Consider the following 19,283-nt stretch of genomic DNA (forward strand, 5'->3'; position numbering starts at 1 on the left):
GAGCGGCGGGGAGGAACGGGGGGTAGATCACTCTCTCCCCCCCGCTCCACCCTGCTCACTCCCGCAACTCACCGCTCTCCCCCGCTGGCACCCGAATATTTTGAGACGAGTGGGCAGGTACTCGCATAAGGCACTACTCGCTCGAGTAGTTTGCCTTAGCGAGTACGCTCGCTCATCTCTAACCTTGATCATTAATGTAATATTGGGACTAGATTGAATCGTCATTACATTTTGTGCCATTTTGCCACTTTGGCGGTACTGTGTAATAATAATATAAATGTGTTTCTTATATCAGCCTAAGCAAACAAAAAATACTAAAAAAAATAAATATATATATATATATATATATATATATATATATATGTATATATATATATATGTATATGTATATGTATATATATATATATGTATGTGTATATATATATATATGTATATATATACAGTATATATATATATATATATATATATATATATATATATATATATATAAATTCATTCATTCATATATCCACCCTCATAGAAAATAGATAGCAGTGAAATGGTTAACTTGTTCAATACTGTACACTGTGTGTGTTGCATTCTTATGTTGTATCTCCAACACTCCTACACATAGTTTCTCAGGACTTCACAATCTCTACAGATGTGTTTCTTATGAGAAAGACCTGCAATGCTGCTCCTTATCTCGTCCCTTGGATTCCTTAGTCCAAATTGGAATATCAAGTCTATGCTTCTTGGGTATATAGAAATGACATGTTCAAATAGCAACATACACCTAGGGCTGTCATCAGCGTCATTACATACTAGGTCAATCATGAGTTGTTATGATGTTGGGAGGGGCATGCATGTAATTGGTGTGTCATATTCAGTAAAACTGTATTGTACTTCCTTTCAATAAACCAGAAGGGTATGGGGGCTGACAGATAGCATCCGTGAGCTCAAATGCATATATTCATCCATAAAGGGTAAGCTTTATAATTTTTCTGTCTATTGTAAACAGCTTCCTTCTATTGATGTACGCTAAAATTCCATTAGCAAAGTATGCTTGTATGTTTGTTTCATATGCACCCGTGCTGAAGGGAAAATAAATAAAATAATAATATAAAAAAAAAAACAAAAAAAAAAAAAACGGAAATCTTAGTTACAAATCTAATTGGCGTAGCAGTTGATGTTTGATAATTGACATAATACTGTCATAGCTTCCCTTCCTTCCTTTCCTCCTCCTCTCCCCCCCCCCTCCACACCTTATTGTTATCCTGTCGTTTATTACTGGTTTAAAATATAGGATGTAATGCACAATGATAAATGTAATTTTGTTCCCAGCAGAACTAATTCTTACTTTATTGCTTAAACTAATCTGCTCTTCGTTCAAGTTAAAGCTATGGACTATACAAAGACTCTAGACAAAGAGTAAGCTACTCAATTCTTGTTTAATATAAACAGTTTGTTTTCAATGATATTTACAGACGTGCGAAAGCAATGTATGTATGTTTTATTTGTACCCTTACTAAAGGGAAAAAAATTACAAAATCAATAAAGAACAAATTGATTTAAAAAAAATGCATATATTCATGCATGAAATTTCTCATTATAACTAGAGATGAGCGAACACCAAAATGCTCGGGTGCTCGTTATTCGAAACGAACTTGCCGCGATGTTCGAGGGTTCGTTTCGAATAACGAACCCCATTGAAGTCAATGGGCGACCCGAGCATTTTTGTATTTCGCCGATGCTCGCTAAGGTTTTCATGTGTGAAAATCTGGGCAATTCAAGAAAGTGATGGGAACGACACAGAAACGGATAGGGCAGGCGAGGGGCTACATGTTGGGCTGCATCTCAAGTTCACAGGTCCCACTATTAAGCCACAATACCGGCAAGAGTGGCCCCCCCCCCTCCCAACAACTTTTACTTCTGAAAAGCCCTCATTAGCATGGCATACCTTTGCTAAGCACCACACTACCTCCAACAAAGCACAATCACTGCCTGCATGACACTCCACTGCCACTTCTCCTGGGTTACATGCTGCCCAACCGCCCCCCCTCCCCCCCACAGCGCACACCAAAGTGTCCCTGCGCAGCCTTCAGCTGCCCTCATGCCACACCACCCTCATGTCTATTTAGAAGTGCGTCTGCCATGAGGAGGAACCGCAGGCACACACTGCAGAGGGTTGGCATGGCTAGGCAGCGGCCCTCTTTAAAAGGGGCGGGGCGATAGCCCACAATGCTGTACAGAAGCAATGAGAAATAGAATCCTGTGCCACCGCCATCAGGAGCTGCACACGTGGGCATAGCAATGGGGAACCTATGTGCCACACACTATTCATTCTGTCAAGGTGTCTGCATGCCCCAGTCAGACTGGTAATATGTACCTTAACAGTAACCGCGTTGGTGGTAATGTGGTGGTGACTGAGGACCTAGTAGCACGGTTGTATTTTGTTGGTTTTCGGAATGCGGCCAGGATTAAGTGGGCCGTGGCGGGGGGATGGTGTGGGGGCTCTCGTTGTGTCGGTAAAGGTGAAATTCTTGGACTGCCACCAGACGAACCAATGCAAAGACATTTGCCAAGAATGTTTTCCCTGTTGGAGGAGGAGGGGGATGTTTTTGAGGCACTACGTGTCCTCTCCACGTGTCCGTGGTTATATGCACCTTTACAGTAACCGCGTTGGTGGGAAATGGCCTCGCCGCCATCATGTCTTTGGGAAGCCTCTGTTTCCACACCCCAGAGACATACCATTAGCAGCGGTATAGGCAGAGGCCAGAATTCGTAACATTTCAGCCGTAGCATTAGGACAGGCCCCACTAACATATCACTAGCAGCAGTATAGCGGGAGCGCAGTCTTCGTTCCATGTCAGCAATAGTAGCACTCAAGACAGGCCCCAGTAACAATTCCGAAGCAGCATTATAGCGGGAGCGCAGTCTTCGTTCCATGTCAGCAATAGTAGCACTCAAGACAGGCCCCAGTAACAATTCCGAAGCAGCAGTATAGCGGGAGCGCAGTCTTCGTTCCATGTCAGCAATAGTAGCACTCAAGACAGGCCCCAGTAACAATTCCGAAGCAGCAGTATAGCGGGAGCGCAGTCTTAGTTCCATTTCAGTAGCCTTAGTATAGCCAAGGCCCAAGTTACATTTATGTAGCTAAAGTGTAGGCCAACCCCACACACCTTTCTGTACCATGAGTGCAGGCGAAGAACATACAAATTGCTATGATTACACTGTAGGTGAGGGCCCCAAAAATTTGGTGTACCAACAGTACTAATGTACCTCAGTAAAAATTGGCCATGCCCAACCAAGATGGCAGGTGAATCGCTTTGGTTAATGTGGCTTAAGTGGTAACTAGGCCTGGAGGCAGCCCAGTGTAACGAAAAATTGGTTCAAGTTAAAGTTCCAACGCTTTTAAGCGCATTGAAACTTATAAAAATTGTTCAGAAAAATTATTTGAGTGAGCCTTGTGGCCCTAAGAAAAATTGCCCGTTCAGCATGATTACGTGAGGTTTCAGGAGGAGGAGCAGGAGGAGGAATATTAGACACAGATTGATGAAGCAGAAATGTCCCCGTTTTGGATGGTGAGAGAGAACGTAGCTTCCATCCGCGGGTGCAGCCTACGTATTGCTTACGTATCGCTGCTGTCCGCTGGTGGAGAACAGAAGTCTGGGGAAATCCAGCCTTTGTTCATCTTGATGAGTGTTAGCCTGTCGGCACTGTCGGTTGACGAGCGGCTACGCTTATCTGTGATGATTCCCCCAGCCGCACTAAACACCCTCTCCGACAAGACGCTAGCCGCAGGACAAGCAAGCACCTCCAGGGCATACAGCGCTAGTTCAGGCCACGTGTCCAGCTTCGACACCCAGTAGTTGTAGGGGGCAGAGGCGTCACCGAGGATGGTCGTGCGATCCGCTACGTACTCCCTCACCATCCTTTTACAGTGCTCCCGCCGACTCAGCCGTGACTGGGGAGCGGTGACACAGTCTTGGTGGGGAGCCATAAAGCTGGCCAGGCCCTTAAAGACTGTTGCACTGCCTGGGATGTACATGCTGCTCGATCTACGCACATCCCCTGCTACCTTGCCCTCGGTACTGCGCCTTCTGCCACTAGCGCTGTCGGCTGGGAATTTTACCATCAGCTTGTCCGCAAGGGTCCTGTGGTATAGCAACACTCTCGAACCCCTTTCCTCTTCGGGAATCAGAGTGGGCAGGTTCTCCTTATACCGTGGATCGAGCAGTGTGTACACCCAGTAATCCGTCGTGGCCAGAATGCGTGCAACGCGAGGGTCACGAGAAAGGCATCCTAACATGAAGTCAGCCATGTGTGCCAGGGTACCTGTACGCAACACATGGCTGTCTTCACTAGGAAGATCACTTTCAGGATCCTCCTCCTCCTCCTCCTCCTCCTCAGGCCATACACGCTGAAAGGATGACAGGCAATCAGCCGGTGTACCGTCAGCAGCGGCCCAAGCTGTCTCTTCCCCCTCCTCCTCATCCTCCTCATGCTCCTCCTCCTCCTCCTGTACGCGCTGAGAAATAGACAGGAGGGTGCCCTGACTATCCAGCGGCATACTGTCTTCCCCCGCCCCCGTTTCCGAGCGCAAAGCAGCTGCCTTTATGGTTTGCAGGGAATTTCTCAAGATGCATAGCAGAGGAATGGTGACGCTAATGATTGTAGCATCGCCGCTCACCACCTGGGTAGACTCCTCAAAATTACCAAGGACATGGCAGATGTCTGCCAACCAGGCCCACTCTTCTGAAAGGAATTGAGGAGGCTGACTCCCACTGCGCCGCCCATGTTGGAGTTGGTATTCGACTATAGCTCTACGTTGTTCATAGAGCCTGGCCAACATGTGGAGCGTAGAGTTCCACCGTGTGGCCACGTCGCACAGCAGTCGGTGCACTGGCAGCTTAAAGTGATGTTGCAGGGTGCGCAGGGTGGCAGCGTCCGTGTGGGACTTGCGAAAATGTGCGCAGAGCCGGCGCGCCTTTACGAGCAAGTCTGACAAGCGTGGGTAGCTTTTAAGAAAGCGCTGAACCACCAAATTAAAGACGTGGGCCAGGCATGGCACGTGCGTGAGGCTGCCGAGCTGCAGAGCCGCCACCAGGTTACGGCCGTTGTCACACACGACCATGCCCGGTTGGAGGCTCAGCGGCGCAAGCCAGCGGTCGGTCTGCTGTGTCAGACCCTGCAGCAGTTCGTGGGCCGTGTGCCTCTTATCGCCTAAGCTGAGTAGTTTCAGCACGGCCTGCTGACGCTTGCCCACCGCTGTGCTGCCACACCGCGCGACACCGACTGCTGGCGACATGCTGCTGCTAACACATCTTGATTGCGAGACAGAGGAGGAGGAGGAGGAGGAGGAGGGTGCTTTAGTGGAGGAAGCATACACCTCCGCAGATACCACCACAGAGCTGGGGCCCGCAATTCTGGGGGTGGGTAGGACGTGAGCGGTCCCAGGCTCTGACTCTGTCCCAGCCTCCACTAAATTCACCCAATGTGCCGTCAGGGAGATGTAGTGGCCCTGCCCGCCTGTGCTTGTCGACGTGTCCGTAGTTAAGTGGACCGTGGCAGTAACCGCGTTGGTGAGGGCGCGTACAATGTTGCGGGAGACGTGGTCGTGCAGGGCTGGGACGGCACATCGGGAAAAGTAGTGGCGACTGGGAACTGAGTAGCGCGGGGCCGCCGCCTCCACGATACTTTTGAAGGACTCCGTTTCCACAACCCTATACGGCAGCATCTCAAGGCTGATGAATTTTGCTATGCGGACGGTTAACGTTTGAGCGTGCGGGTGCGTGGCGGCGTACTTGCGCTTGCGCTCCAACAGTTGCGCAAGCGACGGCTGGACGGTGCGCTGAGCTACACTGCTGGATGGGGCCGAAGACAGCGGAGGTGAGGGTGTGGGTGCAGGCCAGGAGACGGTAGTGCCTGTGTCCTGAGAGGGGGGTTGCATCTCAGTGGCAGGTTGGGGCACAGGGGAGAGGCAGGGGTGCAAACCGGAGGCGCTGAACGGCCTTCGTCCCACCTTGCGGGGTGCTTGGCCATCATATGTCTACGCATAGTGGTGGTGGTGAGGCTGTTGGTGTTGGCTCCCCGGCTGAGCTTTGTGCGACAAAGGTTGCACACCACTGTTCGTCGGTCGTCAGGCGTCTCTGTGAAAAACTGCCAGACCTTAGAGCACCTCGGCCTCTGCAGGGTGGCATGGCGCGAGGGGGCCCTTTGGGAAACAGTTGGTGGATTATTCGGTCTGGCCCTGCCTCTACCCCTGGCCACCGCACTGCCTCTTGCAACCTGCCCTGCTGATGCCCTTGACTCCCCCTCTGAAGACCTGTCCTCCTGAGTAAGCGTTGCACACCAGGTGGGGTCAGTCACCTCATCGTCCTGCTGCTCTTCCTCCGAATCCTCTGTGCGCTGCTCCCTCGGACTTACTGCCCTTACTACTACCTCACTGCAAGACAACTGTGTCTGATCGTCATCGTCCTCCTCACCCACAGAAAGTTGTTGAGACAGTTGGCGGAAGTCCCCAGCCTCTTCCCCCGGACCCCGGGAACTTTCGAATGGTTGGGCATCAGTGACAATAAACTCCTCTGGTGGGAGAGGAACCGCTGCTGCCCAATCTAAGCAGGGGCCCGAGAACAGTTCCTGGGAGTGCTCCCGCTCCTGAGCAGGTGTTATTGTAGTGGAGTGAGGAGGCTGGGAGGAAGGAGGAGCAGCAGACAGAGGATTCGGATTGGCAGCAGTGGACGGCGCAGAACTGCGGGTAGACGATAGGTTGCTCGAAGCACTTTCTGCCATCCAGGACAGGACCTGCTCACACTGCTCATTTTCTAATAACCGTCTCCCGCGTGGACCCATTAATTGGGCGATGAATGTGGGGACGCCAGAAACGTGCCTCTCTCCTAATCGCGCAGCAGTCGGCTGCGACACACCTGGATCAGGAGCTTGGCCTGTGCCCACACCCTGACTTGGCCCTCCGCGTCCTCGGCCGCGTCCACGTCCTCTAGGCCTACCCCTACCCCTCAGCATGCTGTATTACCAGTGATTTGATTTCACAGGCAGGAAATAAATTGGCGCAAGACTGCAGGCCAAATATAATTTTTTCCCTTTTTTGAAAACGAAAGGCCCCACTGCCTCTAGTGAATGAATAATCTAAGTTTAATAACTGTGCTGTTTTCCTGCTAATGTGTCACAGAACGTGAGGGTGGCAGAGTTATTAACTGTGGCAGAGCAGGTATTTTTTTTCCCAATTAAGGAAAGCAAATGGCGAAGCCAGGAGTAAAACGTAGCTGGGTGCGTATGATTTTTAAAGGTGTCACACGCAGCCGACACGTGTCCACCGCCCTTAGGACGGACAGAGGCCGGACAAATAGAATTATTTTCCGTTTTTTGGCACCAAAAGGCAGCACTGCGTATATTCTATGAACATGAGAAGTTTAATAACTGTGCTGTGTCCCTGCTAATGTGTCACAGAACGTGAGGGTAGCAGAGTTATTAACTGTGGCAGAGCAGGTATTTTTTTTCCCAATTAAGGAAAGCAAATGGCGAAGCCAGGAGTAAAACGTAGCTGGGTGCGTATGATTTTTAAAGGTGTCACACACAGCCGACACGTGTCCACCGCCCTTAGGACGGACAGAGGCCGGACAAATAGAATTATTTTCCGTTTTTTGGCACCAAAAGGCAGCACTGCGTATATTCTATGAACATGAGAAGTTTAATAACTGTGCTGTGTCCCTGCTAATGTGTCACAGAACGTGAGGGTAGCAGAGTTATTAACTGTGGCAGAGCAGGTATTTTTTTTCCCAATTAAGGAAAGCAAATGGCGAAGCCAGGAGTAAAACGTAGCTGGGTGCGTATGATTTTTAAAGGTGTCACACGCAGCCGACACGTGTCCACCGCCCTTAGGACGGACAGAGGCCGGACAAATAGAATTATTTTCCGTTTTTTGGCACCAAAAGGCAGCACTGCGTATATTCTATGAACATGAGAAGTTTAATAACTGTGCTGTGTCCCTGCTAATGTGTCACAGAACGTGAGGGTAGCAGAGTTATTAACTGTGGCAGAGCAGGTACTTTTTTTCCCAATTAAGGAAAGCAAATGGCGAAGCCAGGAGTAAAGCGTAGCTGGGTGCGTCTGATTTTTAAAGGTGTCACACGCAGCCGACACGTGTCCACCGCCCTTAGGACGGACAGAGGCCGGACAAATAGAATTATTTTCACTTGTTTTACAAGCAAAAGGCAGCACTGCATATATTCAATGAATAATAACTGTGTTGTGGCCCTGCCTATACAATTCTTTCCCTGCAGTATCAATGGAGGGTGCAATGCTCTGCAGAAGCGATTTTGAGAAGCAAAAAAAAATGCAGCACAGCTAACAGCAGCCTGGACAGTACTGCACACGGATAAATATGGCCCTAGAAAGGACCGTTGAGGTTCTTGAAGGCTACACTCACTCCTAACACTCTCCCTGCCTATGCAGCACTTCTGTCCCTAATGCCAGGTGCAACGCTCTGCAGAGGCGATTTTGAGAGAAAAAAAATTGCCACTGCTAACAGCAGCCAACACACAGCTATCAGTGGCCCTAATAAGGACCTTTGGGGGGTCTTGAAGCCTACACTAACTACCAATTCTTTCCCTACAGCAGCTCCGGTACAAACAGCACTGTCCCTCATCTAAATCACACGGCATCTGAGGCGAACCGCGGGAGGGGCTGACTTTTATGTTCGGGTGACACCTGATCTTCCCAGCCACTCACAGCAGGGGGGTGGTATAGGGCTTGAACGTCACAGGGGGAAGTTGTAATGCCTTCCCTGTCTTTCAATTGGCCAGAAAAGCGCGCTAACGTCTCAGGGAAGGAAGTGAAAATAACCAGAACACCGCATGGTGTTCGTTACGAATAACGAACATCCCGAACACCCTAATATTCGCACGAATATCAAGCTCGGAAGAACACGTTCGCTCATCTCTAATTATAACCAATATGGAGCAAACCAGTGAAATCTTCTGGAATATGATTTATTCCCATAACACTCCTCCATGTCTTCATTATTGCATGTGTTTTGCAGTCACACTATTGCTTGCTTTCTGCTGTATGTGTTCAAATAACAGAAAATATTTGGCTCATTAAGAAATGAAAAATCTGGCGCAGATGACTGAGGACTAGGGATGAGCGAGCATACTCGTCCGAGCTTGATACTCGTTCGAGTATTAGGGTGTTCGAGATGCTCGTTACTCGATGCGAGCACCACGCGATGTTCGGGTTACTTTCACTTTCATCTCTGAGAAATTTGCGCGCTTTTCTGGCCAATAGAAAGACATGGAAAGCATTACAACTTCCCCCTGCGACGTTCAAGCCCTATACCACCCCCCTGCTGTGAGTGGCTGGCGAGATCAGATGACACCCGAGTATTTAAATCTGCCCCGCCCGCGGCTCGCCACAGATGCATTCTGACAGAGATCAGGGAAAGTGCTGGTGATGCTGCTGCTGCTATAGGGAAAGGGTTAGGTGTTATTTTAGTCTTCAAGAACCCCAACGGTCCTTCTTAGGGCCACATCTGACCGTGTTGAGGCTGCTTTTAGCAGTGTTGCACAATTTTTTTTTTTTGTATATCGGGCATGCAGACCATAGCGTCCTCAGTCTGCAGTCATTTTACTGAGTATAGGGGCAGTACTGGTGAGGCAGGGAAAGAGGTATACTGGCTATATAGGCAGTGGGCTTTTTCCCCAAAACTTCCAAAAAATACAATATTTGGCCTGCCTGTCACTGCCTTCAGTTTACTGCGTCTCTGCTGGGGGTACTAGTTGTTGAATTAATACCCAACCTTCCGCATAATTGTTGCCTGCCTCTGCAGTGCGTTATGTACGCGAAGTCAGCCTCCAACAGGGCAATTGAAATACAGTGCATATCACAGGCAGTGGGCTTTTTCCCCAAAACTTCCAAAAAATACAATATTTAGGCCTGCCTGTCACTGCCTTCAGTTTACTGCGTCTCTGCTGCGGGTAGTAGTTGTTGAATTAATACCCAGCCTTGCGCATAATTGTTGTCTGCCTCTGCAGTGTGTTACGTACGCGAAGTCAGCCTCCAACAGGGCAATCGAAATACAGTGCATATCACAGGCAGTGTGGTTGTTCCCACCAAGTTTAAAAATATATAAGATTTGGCCTGCCTGTCAGTGCCTTCCGTTTACAGCGTCTCTGCTGGGTGTAGTAGTTGGTGAATTAATACCCAGCCTTGCGCATAATTGTTTCCTGCCTCTGCAGTGCGTTACATACACAAAGTCAGCCTCCAACCACAGGCCAATAAGCGGCACATTTAATTACAGCGTTCTGTTTCTGGTAATCTCGTAATACACCATGCTGAGGGGTAGGGGTAGGCATAGAGGACGTGGAAGCGGGCGAGGACGCGGAGGCCCAAGTCAGGGTGTGGGCACAGGCCGAGCTCCTGGTCCAGGTGTATCACAGCTGACTGCTGCGGGATTAGGAGAGAGGCAAGTTTCAGGGCTCCCCAGATTCATCTCACAATTAATGGGTCCACGCGGTAGACCTTTATTAGAAAATGAACAGTGTGAGCAGGTCCTGTCGTGGATGGCGGAAAGTGCATACAGCAATCTATCGACCACCCAGTCTTGTACGCCGTCCACAGCTGCAACTCTGAATCCTCTGGCTGCTGCTCCTCCTTCCTCCCAGCCTCTTCACTCCATGAAAATGACACATTCTGAGGAGCAGGCAGATTCCCAGGAACTGTTCTCGGGCCCCTGCCCAGATTGGGCAGCAATGGTTCCTCTCCCACCAGAGGAGTTTATCGTGACCGATGCCCAACCTTTGGAAAGTTCCCGGAGTTCGGGGGATGAGGCTGGGGACTTACGGCAACTGTCTGAAGAGCTTTCAGTGGGTGAGGAGGACGATGACGATGAGACACAGTTGTCTATCAGTGAGGTAGTAGTAAGGGCAGTAAGTCCGAGGGAGGAGCGCACAGAGGATTCGGAGGAAGAGCAGCTGGACGATGAGGTGACTGACCCCACCTGGTTTGCTAAGCCTACTGAGGACAGGTCTTCAGAGGGGGAGGCAAGTGCAGCAGCAGGACAGGTTGGAAGAGGCAGTGCGGTGGCCAGGGGTAGAGGCAGGGCCAGACCGAATAATCCACCAACTGTTTCCCAAAGCGCCCCCTCGCGCCATGCCACCCTGCAGAGGCTGAGGTGCTCAAAGGTGTGGCAGTTTTTCACTGAGAGTGCAGACGACCGACGAACTGTGGTGTGCAAGGTTTGTCATGCCAAGATCAGCCGGGGAGCCACCACCACCAGCCTCACCACCACCAGCATGCGCAGGCATATGATGGCCAAGCACCCCACAAGGTGGGATGAAGGCCGTTCACCGCCTCCGGTTTGCACCACTGAATCTCCCCCTGTGCCCCAACCTGCCACTGAGATCCAACCCCCCTCTCAGGACACAGGCACGACCGTCTCCTGGCCTGCACTCACACGCTCACCCCCACTGTCCTCGGCCCCATCCAGCAATGTCTCTCAGCGCAGCGTCCAGCCGTCACTAGCGCAACTGTTTGAGCGCAAGAGCAAGTACGCCGCCACGCACCCGCACGCTCAAGCGTTAAACGTGCACATAGCGAAATTGATCAGCCTGGAGATGCTGCCGTATAGGCTTGTGGAAACGGAGGCTTTCAAAAACATGATGGCGGTGGCGGCGGCCCCGCGCTACTCGGTTCCCAGTCGCCACTACTTTTCCCGATGTGCCGTCCCAGCCCTGCACGACCACGTCTCCCGCAACATTGTACGCGCCCTCATCAGCGCGGTTACTGCCAAGGTCCACTTAACAACGGACACGTGGACAAGCACAGGCGGGCAGGGCCACTATATCTCCCTGACGGCACATTGGGTGAATTTAGTGGAGGCTGGGACCGAGTCAGAGCCTGGGACTGCTCATGTCCTACCCACCCCCAGAATTGCGGGCCCCAGCTCAGTGGTGGTATCTGCGGCGGTGTATGCTTCCTCCACTAAACCACCCTCCTCCTCCTCCACAACCTCTGTCTCGCAATCAAGATGTGTCAGCAGCAGCACGTCGCCAGCAGTCGGGGTCGCGCGGGGTGGCAGCACAGCGGTGGGCAAGCGCCAGCAGGCCGTGCTGAAACTACTCAGCTTAGGAGAGAAGAGGCACATGGCCCACGAACTGCTGCAGGGTCTGACAGAGCAGACCGACCGCTGGCTTTCGCCGCTGAGCCTCCAACGGCCGTAACCTGGTGGCGGCTCTGCAGCTCGGCAGCCTCACGCACGTGCCATGCCTGGCCCACATCTTTAATTTGGTGGTTCAGCGCTTTCTGAAAAGCTACCCACACTTGTCAGACCTGCTCGGAAAGGTGCGCCGGCTCAGCGCACATTTCCGCAAGTCCAAGACGGACGCTGCCACCCTGCGGACCCTGCAACATCGGTTTAATCTGCCAGTGCACCGACTGCTGTCCGACGTGCCCACACGGTGGAACTCTACGCTCCACATGTTGGCCAGGCTCTATGAGCAGCGTAGAGCTATAGTGGAATACCAACTCCAAGATGGGCGGCGTAGTGGGAGTCAGCCTGCTCAATTCTTTACAGAAGAGTGGGCCTGGTTGGCAGACATCTGCCAGGTCCTTGGAAACTTTGAGGAGTCTACCCAGATGGTGAGCAGTGATGCTGCAATCATTAGCGTCACCATTCCTCTGCTATGCCTCTTGAGCAGTTCCCTGCAAAGCATAAAGGCAGACGCTTTGCGCTCGGAAACGGAGGCGGGGGAAGACAGTATGTCGCTGGATAGTCAGAGCACCCTCATGTCTATATCTCAGCGCGCTGAGAAGGAGGAGGAGGAGGAGCATGAGGAGGAGGGGGAAGAGACAGCTTGGCCCACTGCTAAGGGTACCCATGCTGCTTGCCTGTCATCCTTTCAGCGTGTATGGCCTGAGGAGGAGGAGGAGGATCCTGAAAGTGATCTTCCTAGTGAGGACAGCCATGTGTTGCATACAGGTACCCTGGCACACATGGCGGACTTCATGTTAGGATGCCTTTCTCGTGACCCTTGCGTTACACCCATTCTGGCCACTATGGATTACTGGGTGTACACACTGTTCGACCCACAGTATAAGGAGAAGCTTTCCACTCTCATACCCGAAGAGGAAAGGGGTTCGAGAGTGATGCTATACTACAGGACCCTGGCAGACAAACTGATGGTAAAATTCCCATCCGACAGCGCTAGTGGCAGAAGGCGCAGTTCCGAGGGCCAGGTAGCAGGGGAGGCGCGGAGATGAGGCAGCATGTACAGCGCAGGCAGAGGAACACTCTCCAAGGCCTTTGCCAGCTTTATGGCTCCCCAGCAAGACTGTGTCACCGCTCCCCAGTCAAGGCTGAGTCGGTGGGAGCACTGTAAAAGGATGGTGAGGGAGTACGTAGCCGATCGCAGGACCGTCCTCTGTGACGCCTCTGCCCCCTACAACAACAATGTTTATACGTTTCAATTCTCATTAAAGCGTTGAAACTTGCACCTGAACCAATTTTAATTTTAACTGGGCTGCCTCCAGGCCTAGTTACAAATTAAGCCACATTAACCAAAGCGATTAATGGGTTTCACCTGCCCTCTTGGTTGGGCATGGGCAATTTTTCTGAGATACATTAGTACTGTTGGTACACCAATTTTTTTGGGCCCTCACCTACAGTGTAATCCTACTAATTTTTATGGGCTTCGTCTGCACTCATGCTACAGCAAGGTGTGTGGGGTTGGCCTACACTTTTGCTACATAAATGTAACTGGGGCCTTGTCTATACTGCAACTACTGAAATGTGAAAGAGACTGTTATCTCCCTAAACTGCTGCAACGGGAATGTTACTGGGGCCTGTCTTGACTGCTACTACTACTGAAATGGAACTAATACTGTACTCCCCCTATACTGCTGCTCCGGAATTGTTACTGGGGCCTGTCTTGACTGCTACTATTACTGAAATGGAACTAAGACTGTGCTCCCCCTATACTGCTGCTAGTGATATGTTACTGGTGCCTGTCTTGACTGCTACTATTACTGAAATGGAACTAAGACTGTGCTCCCCTTATACTGCTGCTTTGGAATTGTTACTGGGGCCTGTCTGGACTGCTACTACTACTGAAATGGAACTAATACTGTGCTCCCCCTATAATGCTGCTAGTGATATGTTACTGGGGCCTGTCCCTAATGCTACTGCTGAAATGTTACTAATTCTGGGCTCTGCCTATACTGCTGCTAATGCTATGTCACTGGGGTGTGGAAACGGAGGCTTCTCAAAGACATGATGGTGGCGAGGCCGTTTCCCACCAACGCGGTTACTGTTAAGGTGCATATAACCACGGACACGTGGAGAGGACACGTAGTGCTTCAAAAACATTCCCCTCCTCCTCCAACAATGAAAACATTCTTGGCAAATAACTTTGCATTGGTCCGTCTGGTGGCAGTCCAAGAATTTCACCTTTACCGACAGAACAAGAGAGCCTCCCCACCATCCCCCCGCCACGGCCCACTTAATCCTGGCCACCTTCCGAAAACCAACTAAATAAAACCGCGCTACTAGGTCCGCAGTTGTGACCACATTTCCACCAACGCGGTTACTGTTAAGGTACATATTACCACTCTGACTGGGGCATGCAGTGTGGCCGAAGCCCACCTGCATTAAACCTGTCGTTACCTCAGCTATGCTGGACACTGCAATGGGAAATATTTATGTACCGCTGGTGGGTTCCAGGGAGCCACCCATGCTGTCGGTGCACACGGAATTCCCATTGCGGAGTTGTACTTGCCTGTGACTATTTATAAAAAACCCCGGTCTGACTGGGGCATGCAGTGTGGGCCGAAGCCCACCTGTATTTAATCTGACGTTAGCTCAGCTGTGCTGGGCAATGCAATGGGATTTATTTATGTAACGCCGGTGGCTTCCTGGACCCACCCATGCTGTCGGTCCACACGGAGTTGTACCTGCCTGTGTCTACTTATAAAGAACCCCAGTCTGACTGGGGCATGCAGTGTGGGCCGAAGCCCACCTGTATTTAATCTGACGTTAGCTCTACTATCCAGGGCACTGCATTGGGACAAACTACAGGAGCAATAGAGCGCTAATGAGACGTGCACAGCTACGCTAGCATTGGAGTCCGCTGTAGGCACGCGATTGCTGAGGGTTTGTGCAGAGGCCTATGTCCTGGGTGCAGTGAAATTCCGCTTCCTGCCTAGGATTGCTGAAGCTGGGGGCCGAGGCCTATGTCGTGGCCGCGGGGCAAGTCTGCCATGTTTGGCCGGTCAGATCAATTTTTGGTTCATGTCTTGGGTTTCCTAGGACCCACCTATGCTGTTGGTGCAAACTTAGCTCCCATCGCGGTGTTTGACCTGTCTGGCACAAAGACACTGACTGACTTGGGTAGGGGGCAGAGCGCTGACAGCTTTCCCCTTGCAGTGTGGCTTGAGCTATGCGACACCTTGACAGAATGAATAGTGTGTGGCACATGGATTCCCCATTGCTATGCCCACGTGTGCAGCTCCTGATGGAGGTGGCACAGAATTGGATTTCTCATTGCTTCTGTACAGCATTGTGGGCTATCGCCCCACCCCTTTTAAAGAGGGTTACTGCCTGGCCCTGCCAACCCTCTGCAGTGTGTGCCTGCGGTTCCTCCTCCTGGCAGATGCACTTATAAATAGACATGAGGGTGGTGTGGCTATGAGGCCAGCGGGTGGCATGAGGGCAGCTGAAGGCTGGGCAGGGACAGTTTGGTGTGCGCTGTGGACACTGGGTCATGCGAGGGGGGGTTGGGCAGCATGTAACCCAGAAGAAGTGGCGGCGGAGTGTCATGCAGGCAGTGATTGTGTTTTGTTGGAGGTAGTGTGGTGCTTAGCTAAGGCATGCATTGCTAATGAGTGTTTTTCAGAAGTAAAAGTTGTTGGGGGGGGGGCACTCTTGCCGCTATTGTGGCTTAATAGTGGGACCTGGGAACTTGAGATGCAGCCCAACATGTTGCCCCTCGCCTGCCCTATCTGTTTCTGTGTCGTTTCCATCACTTTCTTGAATTTCCCAGGTTTTCACAAATGAAAACCTTAGCGAGCATCGGCGATATACAAAAATGCTCGAGTCGCCCATTGACTTCAATGGGGTTCGTTCCTCGAAACGAACCCTCGAGCATCGCGAAAAGTTCGACTCGAGTAATGAGCACCCGAGCGTTTTGGTGCTCGCTCATCTCTACTGAGGACCACTGAGCAGCTAGAATTCTGCATCAGACAAGAACGGGAGAATATTCTTCTACCAAAACTCCAGCAATTGGTCTCCTCACTCCCCACACATTTGTAGTCTGTTGTAAAAAGAAGAGGGGATGCTACACAATGGTCCAACTTTTGGGAGATGTGTTGCCGCCATTAATTTCTAAATGATTCATTTCTTTAAATACAATGGAAAAATGTCTCCCTTTCCTCTTCTGATATGTCTTCTTTGTTCTCCGGTGAATAAAATATGGTGATATGAGATTTCCAAATCATTGCATTCTTTTTTTTCTCAATAGTTCTTTACATTTTACACAGTGTGCCAACTTTTTTAGAATTGGGGTTGTATGTACATAGTAACTCCACCAGCAGAATAGTGAGTGCAGCTCTGGAGTATAAAACTAGATGTAAGCCAGGATCAGCATAGCCCATGTATGTACACAGTGACTCCAGCAGCAGAATACTGATGTTTAACAATGGAGGTTCACTTTAATATTGACATAGCACTTACTGTAAAATTTGTCCATGTTGCAGTTATTCCCCTTACAACAAGCTGCATAGCTTCTGAATCTCACTTGAGAATCTTGAGTCAGTGAGCCAAAAGTAATATATATTTTTGTATTCGCACATCCTCTATGGATTGAATATAATATTGTGCTTCCTGCAGAATAGATAATAGCATTACTCAAAGTGACAAAATCTAAATAAAAACATAACCAAAAATGACTTACCATATTTATAGAATTTGGACAAAGTCACACATCGATCCTCAACGCAGTCAATCAGTTTTGAAACACACGTAGTGGAGTTCTAAGATGAGCAATTGAGGCATTTAGAGGAAAAAGCTGGAAAATAAAAGTGGGTCCCTTAAGAGGGATTATTTTGTCTCTGGTCACATGTGCTTTATCTTAATCCTTGTAAGATCACCTATTGTTGTGCATCAAGCCCCTTCCCACTACCACCAACATTACCAGAAATGAGGCTGTCCCTGTTCCTTGCTGGACTGCAGGACAAGCAGCACTGTCCCTCTATGTAGACTTAAACAGGGCCAAACCTGCTCATTATATACATAAAGGAGGAGTTGTTGATGAACATCTGGTCATAGTGGTCACCAATATAGGAACCGCTGGGCTACCTAGATATTCATGACTGCAAATTGTATTCAAGGAGCCTATAAACAAAAAAATTACTAAAACTTTTATAAAGAGGCCCAAAGTTCTCTAGTTTATGCCACCCAGAAGAAATGGCAATGTGACCCCTGTATCTGGAATTTGTACCTTGTTGCAGGATAAAATGGACAAGGATTACAGAGGGAGAGAGAAAGAGGAACAACTAGGTAAGAGGTGCACTTTTTTGGTTGGCTTTGTATTACTTTGCTCTTCCTCCTTTATGTCGCACACCTGGTTAGTTTTTTTGTCCTTCTTCCCTCCTGTGTTACACCTGGTTCAGCTTTTTGTTCCTCTTCCCTCCTGATTCACACCTGGTTCAGCTTAATGTCCTCCCTCTCCTTTCACAGCTGGTTGAGGTCCGGGTGTCATGGCAGCCTGGGGGGCTACTGAATACCCATGTTTTTCTTTCTATTAAGACATGCCTGTAGCATATGTTGAATAAGCAGGCTGTTGACACACAGTACAATGCATTACCATGATACTTTGTTATACTCTATGAGCAATTAAATGACTAAGGACTAAAAAAGAAATGTAACAAAATAAAATAGATATTTTAATTCTAAAAATAAAAATTATTACAAATATAAAAAACTTTTTCTTGTTGCATCAAAAGACTAAAAAATGAAAAAAATAAATTAAAAAATTGGTGTTGCTACATCCGTAAATCTTCAATTTATTAAGGTATTATATAATTAATCCCACATGGTTAAAGGAGATGTCCCGCGCCGAAACGGGTTTTTTTTTTTTAAACCCCCCCCCCGTTCGGCGCGAGACAACCCCGATGCAGGGGTTAAAAAAACCACCCGCACAGCGCTTACCTGAATCCCGGCGGTCCGGCGTCTTCATACTCACCTGCTGAAGATGGCCGCCGGGATCCTCTGTCTTCATGGACCGCAGGGCTTCTGTGCGGTCCATTGCCGATTCCAGCCTCCTGATTGGCTGGAATCGGCACGTGACGGGGCGGAGCTACACGGAGCTACACGGAGCCCCATAGAGAAGAGGAGAAGACCCGGACTGCGCAAGCGCGGCTAATTTGGCCATCGGAGGGCGAAAATTAGTCGGCACCATGGAGACGAGGACGCTAGCAACGGAGCAGGTAAGTATAAAACTTTTTATAACTTCTGTATGGCTCATAATTAATGCACAATGTACATTACAAAGTGCATTATTATGGCCATGCAGAAGTGTATAGACCCACTTGCTGCCTCGGGACAACCCCTTTAAATCTATGAGAAAAAAGATTAATGCAATGGCAGAATTGCATTTTTTTTGTCACTTCGTCTCCAAGAAAAAATTGAATGAAACGCGACCTAAAAGGTTTATGCTCCCCAAAATGATACAAACACAAACTATGAGTTACCCCGCAAAAAGCAAGCCCTCACACAGCCCTATCGATGGGGGAAAAAAAAAATTATAGGGGTTATTAAGTGGTGGTAAAAATATATTTTTTTGTTTTTCTCTACACATTCTATAATTGTTAAGCATTAGAGATGAGCGAACGTACTCGTTACGAGTACTTACGCACCCGAGCACCGCCATTTTCGAGTACAGCAGTACTCGCGCGTAAAGATTCGGGGGGCGCCGTGGCGGCACGGGGGGTAGCAGTGGGGAGTGGGGGGGAGAGGGAGAGAGAGAGGGCTCCCCCCTGTTCCCCGCTGCTACCCCCCGCACCGCCGCGCCTCTTCCCGCCCCCCGGCGCCCCCCGAATCTTTACGCCCGAGTACTGAAGTACTCGAAAATGGCGGTACTCGGGTGCGTAAGTACTCATTACGAGTACGTTCGCTCATCTCTATTAAGCATCACTACATTGAAAAAAAGTATATACATTTGCATCACTGTACTCATGCGGAACTACAGAATACAGACAACATCTCATTTTCACTGCATCTAGAACAATGTAAAAAT

The sequence above is a fragment of the Eleutherodactylus coqui genome, chromosome 6 (genome assembly GCF_035609145.1).
Source record: "Eleutherodactylus coqui strain aEleCoq1 chromosome 6, aEleCoq1.hap1, whole genome shotgun sequence".
In the NCBI taxonomy this organism is placed as follows: Eukaryota; Metazoa; Chordata; class Amphibia; order Anura; family Eleutherodactylidae; genus Eleutherodactylus; species Eleutherodactylus coqui.